General features: G+C 39.4%; 1 pseudogene; it reads right to left on the bottom strand.

Moving 5' to 3' along the window:
- The window catches only part of LOC139455073 (acyl-coenzyme A amino acid N-acyltransferase 1-like), a 28,850-nt pseudogene that overhangs the window by 6,540 nt on the left and 5,206 nt on the right, over positions 1-17,104 (bottom strand).

The following is a 17,104-nucleotide window of genomic DNA, read 5'->3' as shown; positions in this document are numbered from 1 at the left end:
AAATTAAAGACACATTTGAATTTGTTTGTTGTTTATCGCCGCGCTCAGCAATATTCCAGCTACATGACTGCGATATGTAAATAATCGAATCTGGACCAGACAATCCAGTGAATGAGCATCGATCCACGCAGTTGGGATACGATGACATGCGTCAGCCACGTCAGCGAGCCTTGATCACCCGATGCCGTTAGTCGCCTCTTACGACAAGTATAGTTACATCTTACGGCAAGCATGGGTTGCTAAAGACCTATTCTAATAACCCGGATCTTCACGGATCTCATATTTTGGGATTTCACTGGTATTTCATTGTTTTGTGTGTATATGTGTGTATATCCTAGACTGAACTATAAACAAGTACTTTATAACAATGCGACCATTCCGTTGTCAAGACTTACGTTGTGAGACAACAACAGTTTCCAACAGAAAATAGTGTATATGCAAAGAGAAAAGCTCACTTTACGCCTTTCCAATACACCTGTCCCGATTTCTTCAGATCTTCAAATGAGTAAAATGGAGCGCCACAGATATTTACCAAAGCCTTCACCTGTTGGCGAAATCCGAAATTACCATTCAAGTTTAGATGTATGAAATATTCAGTAAATCAAGTCAAAGAATGGCATTTGTCTCTTGAGCGAGTGAGGAAAAAATATTATATTTGTTCCTGTTATAATCATTTCTATGATTTTAATAATCAGGAATGTGTCCCTTTAAGTATGTAAGTCACTTCAGAAACATACTGATTATTGTGTCATTTTTATAAAAAAAAACTGGAATAATTCAATGATTGTTTGGCTATATTTACAACAATAATAACGCATTGGTTGTAAGAACATGTTCACCTTATGAGTTGTCATGCCAAGCAAGAAGGCTACTTCACCTCCCTTGGAGGCACCGATCACACCAATACCCCCTACCTGTACACGGGGATGAGATGCCAACCAATCTACAGCTCCCTGAAAATATGTCATGCAAGGTATAATTGTGTATTTCAAAAAAATTTTCACAGAAACATAAAGGATATTTCCAGTTAAAACCTCTCAGTGACAGGAAAATATTGAAACGATTTATTTATCTATGACGAAAGAAAAAGGATAACGTATTAACATAGCAGGTTCAAATTCTATCAGTGGCGCCTAAGGATATTGCGAACATTACAGAAATTGCTGGTTTGCTGGTATTTGCAGAAACAAAAACAGCCCCTTAACCGCAATAATCAGATGGCAACAGAAATCTTTACATGCAATGTTAACGTTGCATGTTAAGTCTGCTGCCATTGCCATCAGTTTTTCCGAACTCATTCTCACTATAATCCCAAACAAATTAAAGGTTGCATAGAGGTACGTTGATGCTTAAAGGGCAAGTTCACACGGAAATGAACCATTTTTTCTTGTACTTTTTCCACATCAAATGTGTTAACATAGAAGTGTCATTGACAAAAATATAAAAACATCATATTTAATTAACATATTTTTTGCACTAAAACGATTTATATTTTTCACATTTACCAAGTGTTCTATTTCCATAACAAAAACACCATGGCTTATGCCCCTTGCAATATGACGTCATTGGTGCCAATTGATAAACATTATGACGTCATCATGCTTTGTTAGAGCCGCTTCACGTGGTGTAGGTACAGTTTTGTGATTCTAGCATCTCAGATGCCAGCCAGAATTGTGTTATGCTGAGTCACCAATGCGCCGGAGTGTGTCGTAGACCATGTTGTTTTACCGCAAACTGGTCCTTGATATCTTTTGCGTTGAGAATAGACAGGGACCCAGTTGAATTGGCACCAATTACGTCATAATCTAAGGGGGATAACTCAGGCCTATTTCGCTCGTTCAACGAAGGCCTCATAACGGCATATCACTTTCACACTATTGTGAGCTTCCTACTTTCACTGTGAAAAAAAATTAGTGTATATTTTCAAACACAGATACTAACTAATTCTAAAATTGCGTTTTGTTTAGAAAAAGAAAGAAAGTGATTTTTGCGTGTACACTTCCCCTTTAACTTGTTTAATGGCCTTACTATTGGCCGGGAAATTGTCAGCATTGTGGTTCTATAAGACAGTTATGTCCGACTCCGGTCAATAACATCACTGCCATTCCATATAATTACATACACAATGCAGTGCAACCTAAAAACCGAATGTCTCTAGATACCCTAACAAGACACATTTCCAACCTCCTGACCTTAACCTCATTGCGAAACTGCCAGAAATGCTCAAATGGAGAGTGTTGTTACGAATCAGAGGTCTCCATTATATCACAATGACAGTTATTTTCTAACATAAACTGTTTGCAATCATTAATGAGAGCTCTTTGAATTGAACTTGATAATTGATAACAAAGACGTAACAGGTGTTGATGTAATTAATTATGGTTTATATTCACTGATTGTAATCTGATTTAAGTTGATTGTAGTCAAATGAACTTCAACAAACGCGGAAATATACATGTACATAGTCCTATTGTAGTATTATTGATTGTATCGATGAACGCAAGCATTTCGTCTCGCTTCATCGTTTGTTTCGTCAGAAATGACGATTGATCATAAAGTTTAAAAACATTGGACATCCTCTCGCTCACAAACCAATTATGCAACGATACGAGTGCGAAAAGTCAGTCCATTGTGTTACACACATCATTGTTTACTGAGAAAATGTTTGTTTGTTTGTTTGTTTGTTTGTTGTTTAACGCCGCACTCGGCAATATTCCAGCTGTATGACGGCGGTCTGTAAATAATCGAGTCTGGACCAGACAATCCAGTGTTTGACATCATGAGCATCGATCCACGCAATTGTGATCGATGACATGCATCAATCAAGTCAGCAAGCCTGACCACCCGACCCCGTTAGTCGCCTCGTACGACAAGCATAGTCGCCTTTTACAGCAAGCTTGGGTTGCTGAAGACCTTTTCTACCCCGGAATCTTCACGGGTCTACTGAGAAAATGGCCGAGTCGCATTAGTCATATGCGAGGACAAATGGGTTTTAAACAATATAGTTTTAAACCATCAGTACAACTTTTTACATATTATTTATGTGGGAGTATGAATATTTCACAGACATGTCAGTATCTCCAGTTCTCTTTCAAGACAGGGGCGGTCGGGCAGCCTAGTGGTTAAAGCGTTCGCTCGTCATGGCGAAGACCCGGGTTCGAATCCCGACATGGGTACAATGTGTGAAGCCCATTTCTGGTGTCCCCCGCAGTGATGTTGCTTGAATATTGCTAAAAGCGGCGTAAAACCATACTCACTCACTCACTCACTCTTTCAAGATATGTTTCATATTGTGACCTTTCGCTATTAAAACCTTACTTTTAGGTTCACTCAAAACTTCAATCTTGGACCCACCCTGAGTTCAGTTATCTTCAATTTATGGGTATATAAATGGGTATATTTTGACATTCCGGATCACCCAATCATTCGTGAGTGGTATAAAGTATGTATTTCATGTGTGAAATGTGTAACATCTGTTACAATCGTGTGGTTAAGAAAACCACCTGCGATAGCTGTGGTCGAGTTCAAGCCAACTGTACATTCGGGCTCCTCAGGCCCGAAGTGCTCATACACCTGTTGCTACCGATTTTGTTTTGCAACGTTTTCACAGGGGAATTTTGCTCAACCCCTCTTATATCTACATACAGAGATTTCACCACGAAACTACGAATGCAGAATCAGTATAATTTCATATACATAATCATGTTTAGATTTAATGATATGCGTTTTAGTTTGACTGCTAAAATAGGGCATGTGATTGGACATCCGCCCAGCCTAGTTAGCAATAAAAATGTATGTTTTGCTCGCACGCACGCACGCACGCACGCACGCACGCACGCAAGCAAGCAAGCAAGCACGCACGCACCCACCCACCCACCAACACTCTCTATGAGGAACGCTCGTCTGGGCCTACTGCTTAACCATTCCTGATTTTACCACGAATGGAGAATTTGCTTATGCATGTTTCGAAAACTTACAAGTATGTAGTCAAAGTCAATGTCAGCCATTGAGGATGGGAGATCCTCATATCTAAAGTAGCTAAGTGCAAAGCAAGAAAAGCCTCTGGAAGCCAACAAGGCAGCACGGTACTCCACCAGTCCTCCAATAGAACCAGACATATCGATCAATCCCGGAAAAGGCCCTTCACCTGTAACCAATCTCCAATGTTTAGTTTGTGAAATGAGTCTCTGTGTGAGGCAAACATAGATATAGTTGTGACAATGTTCAGCTCTCACAAAAGGTAATGATCAGGACCACCAGTGATTAACACTAATACTGATGTTGCTTGCATACATGCATTTATATTTATACCTCAGCGGCTGGTGTTATTTGTGACTGAGATACGCGTACGAGTATATAAGACTTTGATAGACAGACGAAGAATTTTCTTCCACATGTCAATAACTGATCCGTTTAAACCTGTTGCATGAAGATGTGCGCTTTTGTAGGTCTATAATTCCTCAAAGAGAGGTTAAATCATGTCTATGCCATTTTTTGTTGAATATCTGTAAGGATATGTCAGTGTGTACCGATGACAAATGGGGTAGGCTTTCCCTTGGTTGGAATAAAGGAGATGCATACCCGGAGGCAGAAAGAGAGTTCCTCTGAGGGGACCTTCACGCACGACGATCCTGTGCACGGTAGGATGTTTGTACCAGCGTTCTAACTCGCCTGTGGCCAGCTCTACTGTCCTGGGCAGCTGGAGGTCATCAAAGGCAATGTGGCCATCCATGACAGACAATGTGAAGACCAGAGGTGTCATCACATCATCCTTCAGGATACGTGTCTTCCTGGATGCCCCTGGAACAGGCTTCATGCTCCAGAACAGCCCCATGCTGTCGACACCTGAATAAAAAAAGAACTATGACCTGTATCATACGCATATAGATGAATGTAATCAATATCAGTGTGAGTGAGTGAGTGAGGTTTTACGCCGCTTTTAGCAATATTCCAGCAATATCACGGCGGGGGACCCCACAAATGGGCTTCACACATTGTACCCATGTCGGGAATCGAACCCGGGTCTTCGGCGTGACGAGCGAACGCTTTAACCACTAGGCTAACCATATGAAACATAACGTGAAACATCGATCTGTCCTTGCCCGTCTGCTAGAAAATGTGCATTGGATCTGAACACTGCCTCTCCTTGTTTCAGCCTTGACTGTACCGTCACTCTCTGTACAGGACGAAGACCTGTGACAGTGATGGAGACTCTTTCGTCAACTAGTGTCACACGAGGGCTGATATTCACACAAACCATGCTGGAATATGTTTGACCTTGGCTTGCGATGAGTCCTAATGTAACACTTTTTCTTCAAAGCGAACATCACACCTGTATAAGAACCAACATAAAGAGCAGCTAATTGGTTCCTGGCACGTTAAGCTGAAATGCCTTAACTCAGGTCGAACAGTGGGGGTTGACATTTAGGCTAATAATTAATGTTGCCTGTGCTTGGGGCGAGTCTTGTCAACACTAAGGCCATAAAAATGTCAAAAGTGATACCCGATGTAAAAGGTCTTGTTCCATAGTTTTTTAGGTGATCAATTGATCTAAATATGATAAATAAATTTTGTTTGTTTGTTTGTTTGTTTGTTTTTTAACGCCGCACTCAGCAATATTCCAGCTATATGACGCCGGTCTGTAAATAATCGAGTCTGGAACAGACAATCCAGTGATTGACAACATGAGCATCGATCCTAGCAATTGACCCCGGGTCTTCACGGGCCCGTTTTAAATATGAGGCAGTTACACTGGTCTCTTAAATATCCAGTTAGGGTGGGTAAATCAGAAGAAAAAGGAATTGGCCATTTGACCATTAGTGTAATATATTGGTCATTGATACACTGAAGCTTAAGATAGACTGCTTTGCCAAAGTCCCATATTTTAATGGTGCCAATCCAAGCAGAAACCCCGATTCCTATTCATAAAGAAACGGATCAGGAAAGAAGAGCACGAAGCGTATTTGTGAAGATCGACATGTGATTAACTCCATGTTCTTGATTTAATTAGCACTTGTTAGGTTTTAAATACTTTAAATATATAATCATTGTAAATACTTCTGACAGAGACTTTGTGGCACATGTTTTTGTAATGATTCTTCTGAAGCCTAGGAATCCAGTGTAATACCATAATGACTTTATTTGCAGATGTTTATGCTAAGGAGTCGAAATGTATCACATGCCTTTAACATACGCAACCATGTAATGGACATTCAGTTATGCCCGGGTAGAGCCAAAGTTTGAAAAAAAGTGTCAACTTGAAATTGTAACGACGAATTTTCGCTTATTGATTCATCAGTTTTTATTAATTTTGAGTCAAGTTTTCATCCAGTGATGTGTAAAATAATGCTTTGTCTCATGATTAATGTGATCAAATAGTTAGACTGAGTGTATTGTGCACAGGACATGTATGGTAGTCGCAAAACTACTGAAGTAGCCTATTTGAATTCCTAATGCTAAACGAGACTGTAGAAATCCAGAACTGATTGGAGTGGCAATAACATCAAAAGCAGATGGTTGGTTGGTTGGTTTGTTGTTTTACGCCGCCCTCAGCAATATTCCAGCTATATGTGGGCGGTCTGTAAATAATCGAGTCTGGAACAGACAATCCAGTGACTAATATCATGAGCATCGATCCACGCAATTGGGATCCATGACATGCATCAACCAAGTCAGCGAGCCTGACCACCCGATCCCGTTAGTCGCCTTTTACGACAAGCATAGTCGCCTTATACGACAAGCATAGTCGCCTTTTACGGCAAGCAGGGGTTGCTGAAGACCTATTCTACCCCGGATCTTCACGGGTCCAAAAGCAGAAGGAACATCAAATACCACTTCATTTCAAATTAATTGTTTTTAATACTGTGCTCATGGAAAACACTTGCCTGTTCGGTGTTTATCATAGTATTATCCTGTTTAGTGAATAAGAGAACCTGTAATTGGTACCTTACCTTAGGAAAGCTTTCATGTGTAAAGTGGCGCCTTGAACTGCTTGCTTGTGTTATATACAAAGCCTATTTATGCTAAATACACTTTAGTTTGTACTCTTTTACTAAAAATGAATTGTTGCCTGATAATATGCCATGAATAAGTTATTATTGTCGCAAGTGGCTGTTACACTGGAACACATCAGCTGATTAATATTATATAATAGTACAAATACATGGTGCATACAGATGGAAAAAGACTCAGTGAATGTGTTACGATTTACAGCCACATCGGCGATATTTCAGGAATATTATGACTAAATGAAGTTTTACAGTAATAATTCATAATTATAGTCCATAAAATCTGTCGACAAAGTACAGTAAAGGCAATAGATTATCGCAGATATATATTTAAAACAAGTATGTAACCATTACACGTTAATTGTTCATAACGATACATTATAAAAATGGATTATAATGGATGACCAGCAACCAAAGTTAGGCCACCATACTAGGGACCATGGGTACTTACGGAACATTTTCTTCCTGTATGGTACCCCGGCAGGATTTACATCATTCCTCTGGCTACGGGTGGCTGTTAGTAAGTTGAACCAAAATAGTTCAAACCAACAAGTATTCTACGATTAAAACAATGGACAGATGAAAAGTACTTTGAATAAAATAGGACTGATGTACCCTCTAAAGGGGACAACTTTTTCACGTTACTTCAATCCCGTTGAAGGTACAGCCACTAACAAAACAAGAACTAAACGGGAAGTTACATCATAAATATCCTTTTATGAATGAAACCTGGGAGTAATAATTATCCCTTGTGATGGGATAATCAATGCATTCAAGCAGGACCGTAGTTCAGGATAATTCAGAAAGCAGGACTATTTTCTGGTAGTCGTGAAGATCCAATGATAGCCGGGCCACCATCCTTGTTTCCGCCTGTTATTTTAAGATTTGTAAGTGTCATATTTGCCTCTTAACTGATAATAGTCTTGTTGAAAAATTAATTTATTTGTTTCAGATTTCACTAGTTAAGTTAAGTTTTCAAATGTGGGAACATAGTTCGATAACAAAGCGCTTGTGGCCAGCGTTTCACCCAATTCATTTTGCAATGTATCTGGTAACCTTGGATACTAGTGTGCGAGAATTAACATCCTAGCCTGTTTGCCCTCATTATCAACCCATGGTTTTCGAATGTGTGGATTTGCAGAGGACTTTGAAACGGTTATGTGCACAAATGCATTCAAAATATCTGAAAACAACTGGATAGGATAGGGAATAATCCTGAACCTATCAATCAGTACAAAGTACATGACAGGAAGGCCAGTTGGCCCTGGTAAAATTCCACCTTGATGTGTGTAGAACTGTTAGTGTTAAAGGATAATGGTCGCTTTCACACAATAACCGACCATGTAAATTCGTTTAATAAATTTGAATCTGTTACTAACAGATCTAATGTGGAATAGATGTGAGTAGCAGGATGTGAATATATACTTCATCCATCATTGAAAGTGCATTAGTTGTTATCGGAATTAAAATCGTCGGGGACCTTTCCCTCAGAATTAACGTCAACACTTCATCACTCTCATCATATTCATTCAAAGAGAAAAATGGACCAGTAAAACAAGTTTACACATTTAGCAACACATATCTAGCACAGAAAGGACTTTATAGCAAGAGAAAGATGCAAAAACAGAATTGTCAATTCCCACGTCAGGAATAGTGTATTGTTGTAATGCTGCCCCTTTTAAATTACCATCGATCACTTGCAAAGGAGTTCTCTGTCTCCACATTGGAAAGTGGAAAGTGGTGTCACAGGAACATTTGTTGCTGAGTATAATATACATCTGCATAGGGTCACCGTGACCCTTTGGTACAGGATCCGAAGTTTTTGAATAATCAATTTCTTGATGACATTTTTTTCACAACAGGGGATGGTTTAGGTGCCGGTTCTGGTGCCAGAGGCAATGTTGGCGTCAGTGCTGCTGCCACTGAGTTGACACAGGATCTGATGCTGATATATCGTCTGTGTGTGAACTGGACTGTACGAAGGAACAGGTGCCTGTTGAAACTCAAGACTGTATGTCTGGCAATCAAGAGACATGACTGATTTAAAACCTATGTGTGTCAAAGCTGCTGAGTTACAGTTGTGGTTGGAGAGACAGCTGCCATGACCAAACGCATAGGTTCTGGGAAGGCTTTTTTCGTGTTTCATTTTTACAATCTGAATCTGAATGTTAAACTTTTGACAGAACTTCCAGGAAGTCAGGTTTGTTTTACACCTTCAGAATCTGAACCGTAGTCATCTTCTCCACATTGTTGACATATCGTGTGATAGTTGCATGACTGTGAGCCGTGCCCGAGTTGACATATTTAACATCGAAGTGGGTTTGGAATGTATTGATCCACTTCGATGTTAAACTTTCCTGCTTTTATATTTTTGGAACGATTTGTCTTTGTAAATTTCAGGTCAAGTATTTCAGTTGAAGAGTGCATAATCGCTTTTGTATGTGAAACGTTTGACTTCTGTAACTCATCAATTTATCAGCTTTTTCAATTGCTGCTATATCAGAGAGACAATGTTTCCTATATCTGATAATACCTTTGCTAGAATTAGGATTTTCTGTAGAGAAATCAAAACTAGAGTAAAACTAAATGTTTGGCAGCTAGTGAAGATGCGGATTTTTTGTGCAGTTTTACACTCAACCAGGAGCAATCCAGATCCTATTTTGGGGACATCCTTGACATCTCCAACAATGCTATAAAGTGCTTTGGAAATAGCAAATGGGTTCAGCTTTAAAGGCGTAACATCAGCGGAAGAAACCACTAAAAATATAGACCAAGTAGTAGGAGATTTATTCAAGATGGTATTCTCGTCACCTGAGGAAACGCCTTATGCACATGGGTTTTTTGGGTTGTGCCATTTAAAGTTGTAAATGGTTTGCCATCCCAGCTCCCAACCCATGGAATATCACAGGGATAATGTTATAAGCCAAGTGATCTCCAACTTGCAGAACCAAGGACACTGGAATGGTATACTCAAGCAGACGTATTAAAGTTCAAAGTAATTAGCCCACCAGATAGGCTCATGAAACACCTGGGCATACGACTCTAGGCATCTGAAAGATTTCACAATCAAGATTTCTCACATAAACAATTGGGCCAAGAACTACAGTAAAAGTCAAATTTGATTTCAAATGTGTGCAGATACAATTAATGTACAGGGCTTGATATGACCAGACGATTGATAGGACCTGGTCAATCCTATCCACCCGTTTTGGTGAAGTAAGGGTCAAAGTGGTGTTTTGGGCAAAGGAACGATATTCCTGGAACCATTGTGCACTCAACCATCAGACGCCCGTACTCTGCCGACACAGGGACGCAACCAACGGAAAACAGGTTGCCCAATTAAGTCACCTCTTACGACCAGCAATGGGGTGGTAGAGACATATTCTACACCAGATCGCCATGGGGGATGGAAAAGAGTTGTAATAGATATTTGTTTCGCAAACTGATACACTATCATGTTGCAGTGTAATGCAGGTGTTGCACACGGGAACACAACAATGTGTTGGTTGGGGTCGTATTTATTAGCGAATAACATACGAGCTTCGAGGAATTACAGATTATGTTTCTCGTGTGAAATTAACGTTAGAAATACTGAGGCTTGGTAATTCCGACTGTCGAGAATGTTATATCTACTATTACCAAAATTCATCCCATGTGGACATCTCTTGACATCTATTAGTCAACTGTAAGAGAGGCATTCCCCTTTGCAATTATAAGTATCCATCCGCGTGTAAAAAGTCATCGCTTATGCACAGTGTACCTTATATCTTACGTCTTTTTACGAGGCACTTACGTACTTACTACTGTACTCTACTGTATAAACACTGCCTCCTGCCTGTACATATGCTTGTCAACCATACTCACGTCACTTGCTTGATAACGGTGTTAGAACCTACCACCAAAACGACACTCCTTATTGTAATAAAGGAGTTGTTCATCCACATATCACATCCTCACTTAGTACTCCAAATTCTACTTGCCTCTCAGAGAAATCTTAGACTGACTTTGTCTATGATGTGTTTGCTAACCCTTAATCCGAAGAAATGACCGGAAGCTCAAAGATAAATACATTTACACTTCAATTCGATCTTTTTGAATCCACTGATTTTGTAATTATTAATGCTAAGAATGTGTTGAGTAATAGAACATAAATATGATAGCTCATATTAGTCATATAGTTGCCATGCTTCAAACTTACGTGTTTGTGAACATCCATGAGAAGGGATGTTGCACAGTCAGGACAAAGTATTTTATTGCCAAATAATTTATGGCAGAAATGAAACAGATGCTTAGTTATGACAAGTCAGGTGTTCCAAAATCGGGTTGCTTCTGTTGCAGCATGTCAACAAATACATGTGTTGAGTCATAACTTTGGAAACGCAAGTAGTCTTTAGATCAGCACATTAAAATTGCATTTTCTCATGAATATAATATCTGTGGCCACCTTACTTCTGTTACACTTCTGATGCTACAAAGTTTGTCTGTGCGTTATATATACTGAACAACAAAAGTTCCTGTGACAATTAATAAGATTTAATGCAATAAGTCTGCAACAGATAAAAGACTCCTGTAAGTGTTCAAATGGTTTAATTTGCCATACTGACTTCAGAAAATGCGTGATTTCATACAAAAAACATGAACATGACAAAATGTCAATTAACAAATCAACAGCGTGTGTGTCCACCTCTGGTTGCGATGCAAACAACGCATCTTCGTCTCGTGGAATGGACCAGGTGTCGCACAAAGTCCTGTGGGATATCTGTCCATATCTGCTGTTTCGAAGTTCCTGGAGTGTCTGTGGAACACGTGGTCGACGTCGAAGGCGCCGATCCAGCTAATCCCACATGTGCTCGATTGGTTAGACAGGGGAGCGAGCCGGCCAGGGGATGACATTCACGTTGTTTATTTGAAGTGATTCCTGAACAAATCGAGCAATATGAGGCCGGGCGTTGTCATGTTGAAAAGTAATGCCTGGGCCATGACTACGCAAAAACGGTAGAACAACAGGGGCGATGATCTCGTCGCGGTAGCTCTGTCCACTGAGATTTCCCTCTACCACTATCAAACAGGTCCTCTGTCTGCTGTTATACCATCCCATACCATAAAGCACGCCCCCGAAGTGATCTTCTTCCATGACACAATGATTGACGTAACGTTCACCTCGACGTCGGTACAAAGAAACCGTCCATTGCTGTGGCTGAGGTGAAAACGAGACTTGTCAGTGACTAGAACTTGTCCCCACTGCATGGTCGTCCAGCGTAGACGCTGTCTGCACCAATGTAGGCATGCTTGACGATGGTTTCCTGTCATCTGGCGACAATCCCTGCACATCTGAGGCGACGACGTACGGTTTGTGAAGATATTCGTCGAAGGCCAGGAATGCTTCTTACAGTCACTGTTGCTGGCTGGAACCGATTTCGTAGGTGTGTTGTTCGAATCCAGTTGTCTTGGCGATTATTGGTTACAGGTGGCCTGCCACTCCTGGTCTCTGACTACATTCGCCTGTTGCCATAAACACCAAATGGTGTTTCTGTGGACGTTAAATTGTCTTGCAAAATCACGTTGACTCGATCCTGCTTCAATGCTTTAAGCATACCTATGGCTCGTTGAATAATTGCGTAATTTTGTTGTTTTTTTCTGAGTGGTTGTTGTCAGCGCGATGCTAAACAATGCATATGGAATCCCGTTAACGCACATGTTTTTATACCCATTCAACTTTTGCATGGAATGCATACTTTTCTGTAGCAGTTGCGTTTTAGTGACTTGATTTCATACATGTACTACAATATTGAAAACCAAACGGGAACTTTTGTTATTTAGTAGAGATATATAACAAGCAGAGCACTTTGTGGGGCTCACACTTTCAGCCTGGATATTCAATATACAAATTTTATTTTTTTCTGTTCTATAGCTAGAATAATTCTGACTTCGTAGGACAAGATAGGATAATGTTTTTTCGGGACACTCGAAATGTCAAATTGTCAAGTAAGAGAATTCCGTAATAAAGGGATGAAAATTATCAGACATGTTCAAATGGTTTACAACTAGCCTTTCCTTTTTTAATACACTTGCAAGTTGTTTGATTAATTCTGTTCAAATGCACAACTACACATGTAAGTTAAAGATCTATGTTCCAAACTCAAGGGAAACTGTATCGATGAGCGTTTTATCATACGGTCGAAGAAAGTACCTTTGGGTCACAGATTTCCTCATATTCAAATATTCAAAAATGTACTTCCTGAAAACCTCTGAAAAAACCACCCATTTTGACACATTTTATCCCTGCATCATATCAATTTCTACAGTTTTGCTCATTTCTTAAATACCACATTTAAAATATACCGCAGGCCAAAAAGTAATATCATGCTTTGTCATTCAATAAGAGGACATTAACCGAATATATCCAAAAGGTAATTTACTATATTTCGGCATATCTAATGTACAATAGGGCAACACTGAACAATACATGTTCACGTAGGTTTGGACCAAATGACCATTCGTAGATGTTTGAGTTGTACACAGGTGCCAGTGGAGGAAATGTAAATGTGTTCACCGGGCGTCCTCCTGTGTTGCAGCATGATCTTCAGGAAGTCCTCCGCATGAGATTTACGCTTGGGACAGACTTCTGCAGGGAACAATACCATATTGTGCCGTTATAATTGACTGCGTGGGTGTTGCTCCTGTGAAAAATGTTTGTGGAGGAAGTGGAGAAGTCTTATCCAGGCATCATCCTTGGCTGTAGCATGAGCTTCAGTTTGCCCTCCCACCATCAATGTCATGACCGTTGGGGAAACAGTCTGAGCAAAATAGGAAAGGAAGGAATAAAGTGTGTAAATTTCAGTGATATGTCATTAGGCTAATTTAAAAATTGGAAAGTTAGTGTGCAGGTTTAGGTTAGGCACACCAAATGATGCCTTGTTTCCATTTCAAGGTATTGTTCTGGTAAACACCTAACTTGCCTTTGCGTGTGTTTGTGATGGATGCCACCGGTGGGGAAGGAGACGTTCACCATAAGGCGAGCACGGGGTAACATCACTATGTGAGTATGAGTGAGTGGGTGAATTAAAATTGAACGTCACATCGGCAATATTTCAGCAACATCGTGACGAGATAAAGTCACCACAAAATATACTAACCGCCAACAGATACGCGAATACTATACATGTTGGCTAATATATGAATAATTATTCATATTCAAGATAAATTAGATTGATTTGATGCACATATGAACATACAGGTAGGTTGTGTGAACCGACGCTCATGAACGCATCACATGTGACGTCATAGATCCATGACTCGAGATGCACCATTTGTCTCGTGCAGGATTATCGTGTAAAGTTCTGAAATCACATGCAGCATATCGTGATTAGAATGACACTCTGTGGTAAGACTTCACTGATTCTAAGTTTTGTCATTAATTGCTACTATGGTTCGTGTTTCTTTTGGCGGTGAGTATAGGTATACCGTATATCGCCGACAGTACAACAACTAGGATATTTTAGATTTTATTCAAACTAAGTTTAAAAGCATGAAAATGAATTAACTGTAATACAAAAACACAAAATAAAAACGGCCAAGAGATCGCCAGCCACCAAAGTGAGGCCGAAATACCAGGGACCGTGGAGATATACTATACTAGTAACCAGTTAAAACTAACAAATACCCCACGATTAAAAATGTGATAGTTTCAAATTTACTTTCAAAGGTGTGGAACATATATACCCTCTCAGGGGACACTAAGTTGACATTAATGATTAATAATCTCCGGCTTTTTATTCTCAAAACATATTAATCAAAATCTTTTCAAACAATTCTGTATCCTTTAAACAAACAACAATTAAACGAGAATTAATACCAGTAAAACGATCCTTGACAGATGATTATTTGATTATTTGATTGATCACCTGCTATGAAAATATCAGCACAGTCAAGCAGACCATGATTGACCGTATTTATAAGTGTCACGGGCGTTTCTTAATAATTGTATTCTTGTTTATAATAAGTGGATTTGTGTCGGATTTCTTAAGTATTGTTAATGTCAGGTCTACATCTGGCCTTATCATTTGCCCATGGGGCGATGACAGAAGTTGGATGGGAACTATATCTTGAAGTTTAATATGAGCAGCATAAAAGGCAGATTTGATCCTTATTCAAAGTGGTGGAATAAGAGATTTCGTATTATAAATATCTTCATAAATAGGATTTAATACGCAATTAAAAGTTGGATGTGACTGATTAGAATATCATTTTGTATTGTAAAGATAAATTCAGACAGCTTTGTTTTAAGGAGGGCTCATCCGCCCCACGTACCGACTATAAATAGGAGGTGTTTGAAAGGCCCCAATGCAAAGCCTCAGGCCTTGATGATGGATGGTATCTAGTTTCCGTAAATTACCTTTAAATAGGCGATGGAGTAATCAAATTTTGAACGGAACAGTGATCTGTATAAGTGTAAGGGTTGCCTGATCCTCTCCCCACTTTGAATTTAATAAATTTACAACTAATCGAGGGTCTTCAGACATTTAGCTTTAAGGTATTTTATGTGCAATAAGAACTTTGAATGGTTATCAAACAATAACTCCCAAGAAAATGGCATCCTTTACAACTTTGATAGGGGTGCCATTCAAAGATTGTCCAGATGCCTTATGCGGCTCATATTTCTGCAGAAGATGTATACAATTAGTTTTTGATTTAGAAAATTTAAGCCATATTCAAGGGAGCACGTGTGAATTTTATTTAGACAGATTTGTGACTGCCTCTCTAAAGAATGCATATTTTTTATCACAACAAGAAATATTAAAATCACACACGAAAGTGGTCCATCTATTTAAATACTTATTAATGTTACAGACATTTGGGGACACCCTGATCCTGATTATAAAAATCAGATAGGGTTGAAACCATTTAGTCTTGAAATAGCCTGTCTGTTAATAACTGTGATATAAAATGAAGTAACGTCCTCTCAAGTCACAATCACTTCCACAAAGGTCGTCATGCATAAACCATTCAAATTTATTGTAAATACCCGAATTTGTGAGGGACCCATAAAGGGCACAATAGGTTCCAGTGACAGGACGTAAATTGGTGCTAGAATCGTCTTTAAGTATACATAAAGTATTATCAGAAATAAAATTTAGTCCCCTTATCGTTGGTACTCGCCCATCCATATCATGCCCATTTTAATCGCCCATGATGATGCAGGGCTCAGAGAGCTCACTCGTCAGATTCTGACGATCTGACTACCGAAGACCAGCTGAAGGTAGATATACAGAGAGCAAATAGTAATAGCAGTGTGCAATGTAAGGCAGATAGCAACAGGTTGAAGATTAGTGTTGAATCATCAAGTTGAATGAACCCACTAACAGGAATCATTTCCGTGTCACAGACCAATGCATCTTTAAGATGAACACCTTCATCGGTATATTTGAATTTTCTGGCGTCTAACCTGTAAAAAAGACCAAATTGAATTTATCCAATGGTATGTGAAGCGAAAAACAACATACATTGAATATTATCATCAGGTGTCCAATGAGTTAAAAACAAAATGTAGGTATGTGGTGCATCAAAATGCAATGACCAAGTGACTATGCTTTTCAGTCCGCTTTTAGTAATATTCCAGCAGTATCACCGTGGATGACACGGCACCAGCCATCAGCGTGACAGAAGGACACTTAAACCAGTAGACTATTCCACCATCCAACAGAAAATGAGTTACGGTTAGTTTGTTTTGTTCTTATAGTCCTTGATAATAAAATTAGGCTGCCATTGTTGTTGTGCAATCTTGAGACTTGTTTCTCTCAGAGGCACATGAAAAGGACATATGTTTATTGTGAGACAATGGCTATCTATTATACGTATGGATCAGCTATGTTTGAGAACACAAGTGTGAGAGAATGTTAAAGTGGTCTTTCGTGAGGCAACAAATTTTGCAAGGTTAAGAAAAAGACATACTTCATCGCTTTCCAATACATCTGTCCGGATTTCGTTATATCTCCATGTAGAATAAACGGAAGGCCGGTGATGTTCACCACGGCCTTCACCTGTTGATGACGTTCAAGATTACATTATTTGGTATAAAAGCAACGGTTTGCCCGCTT

The sequence above is a fragment of the Haliotis cracherodii genome, unplaced genomic scaffold, assembly GCF_022045235.1.
Source record: "Haliotis cracherodii isolate W230 unplaced genomic scaffold, xgHalCrac1.p SCAF_11, whole genome shotgun sequence".
Taxonomy (NCBI): domain Eukaryota; kingdom Metazoa; phylum Mollusca; class Gastropoda; order Lepetellida; family Haliotidae; genus Haliotis; species Haliotis cracherodii.
This window is presented reverse-complemented; position numbering and strand designations above follow the sequence as displayed.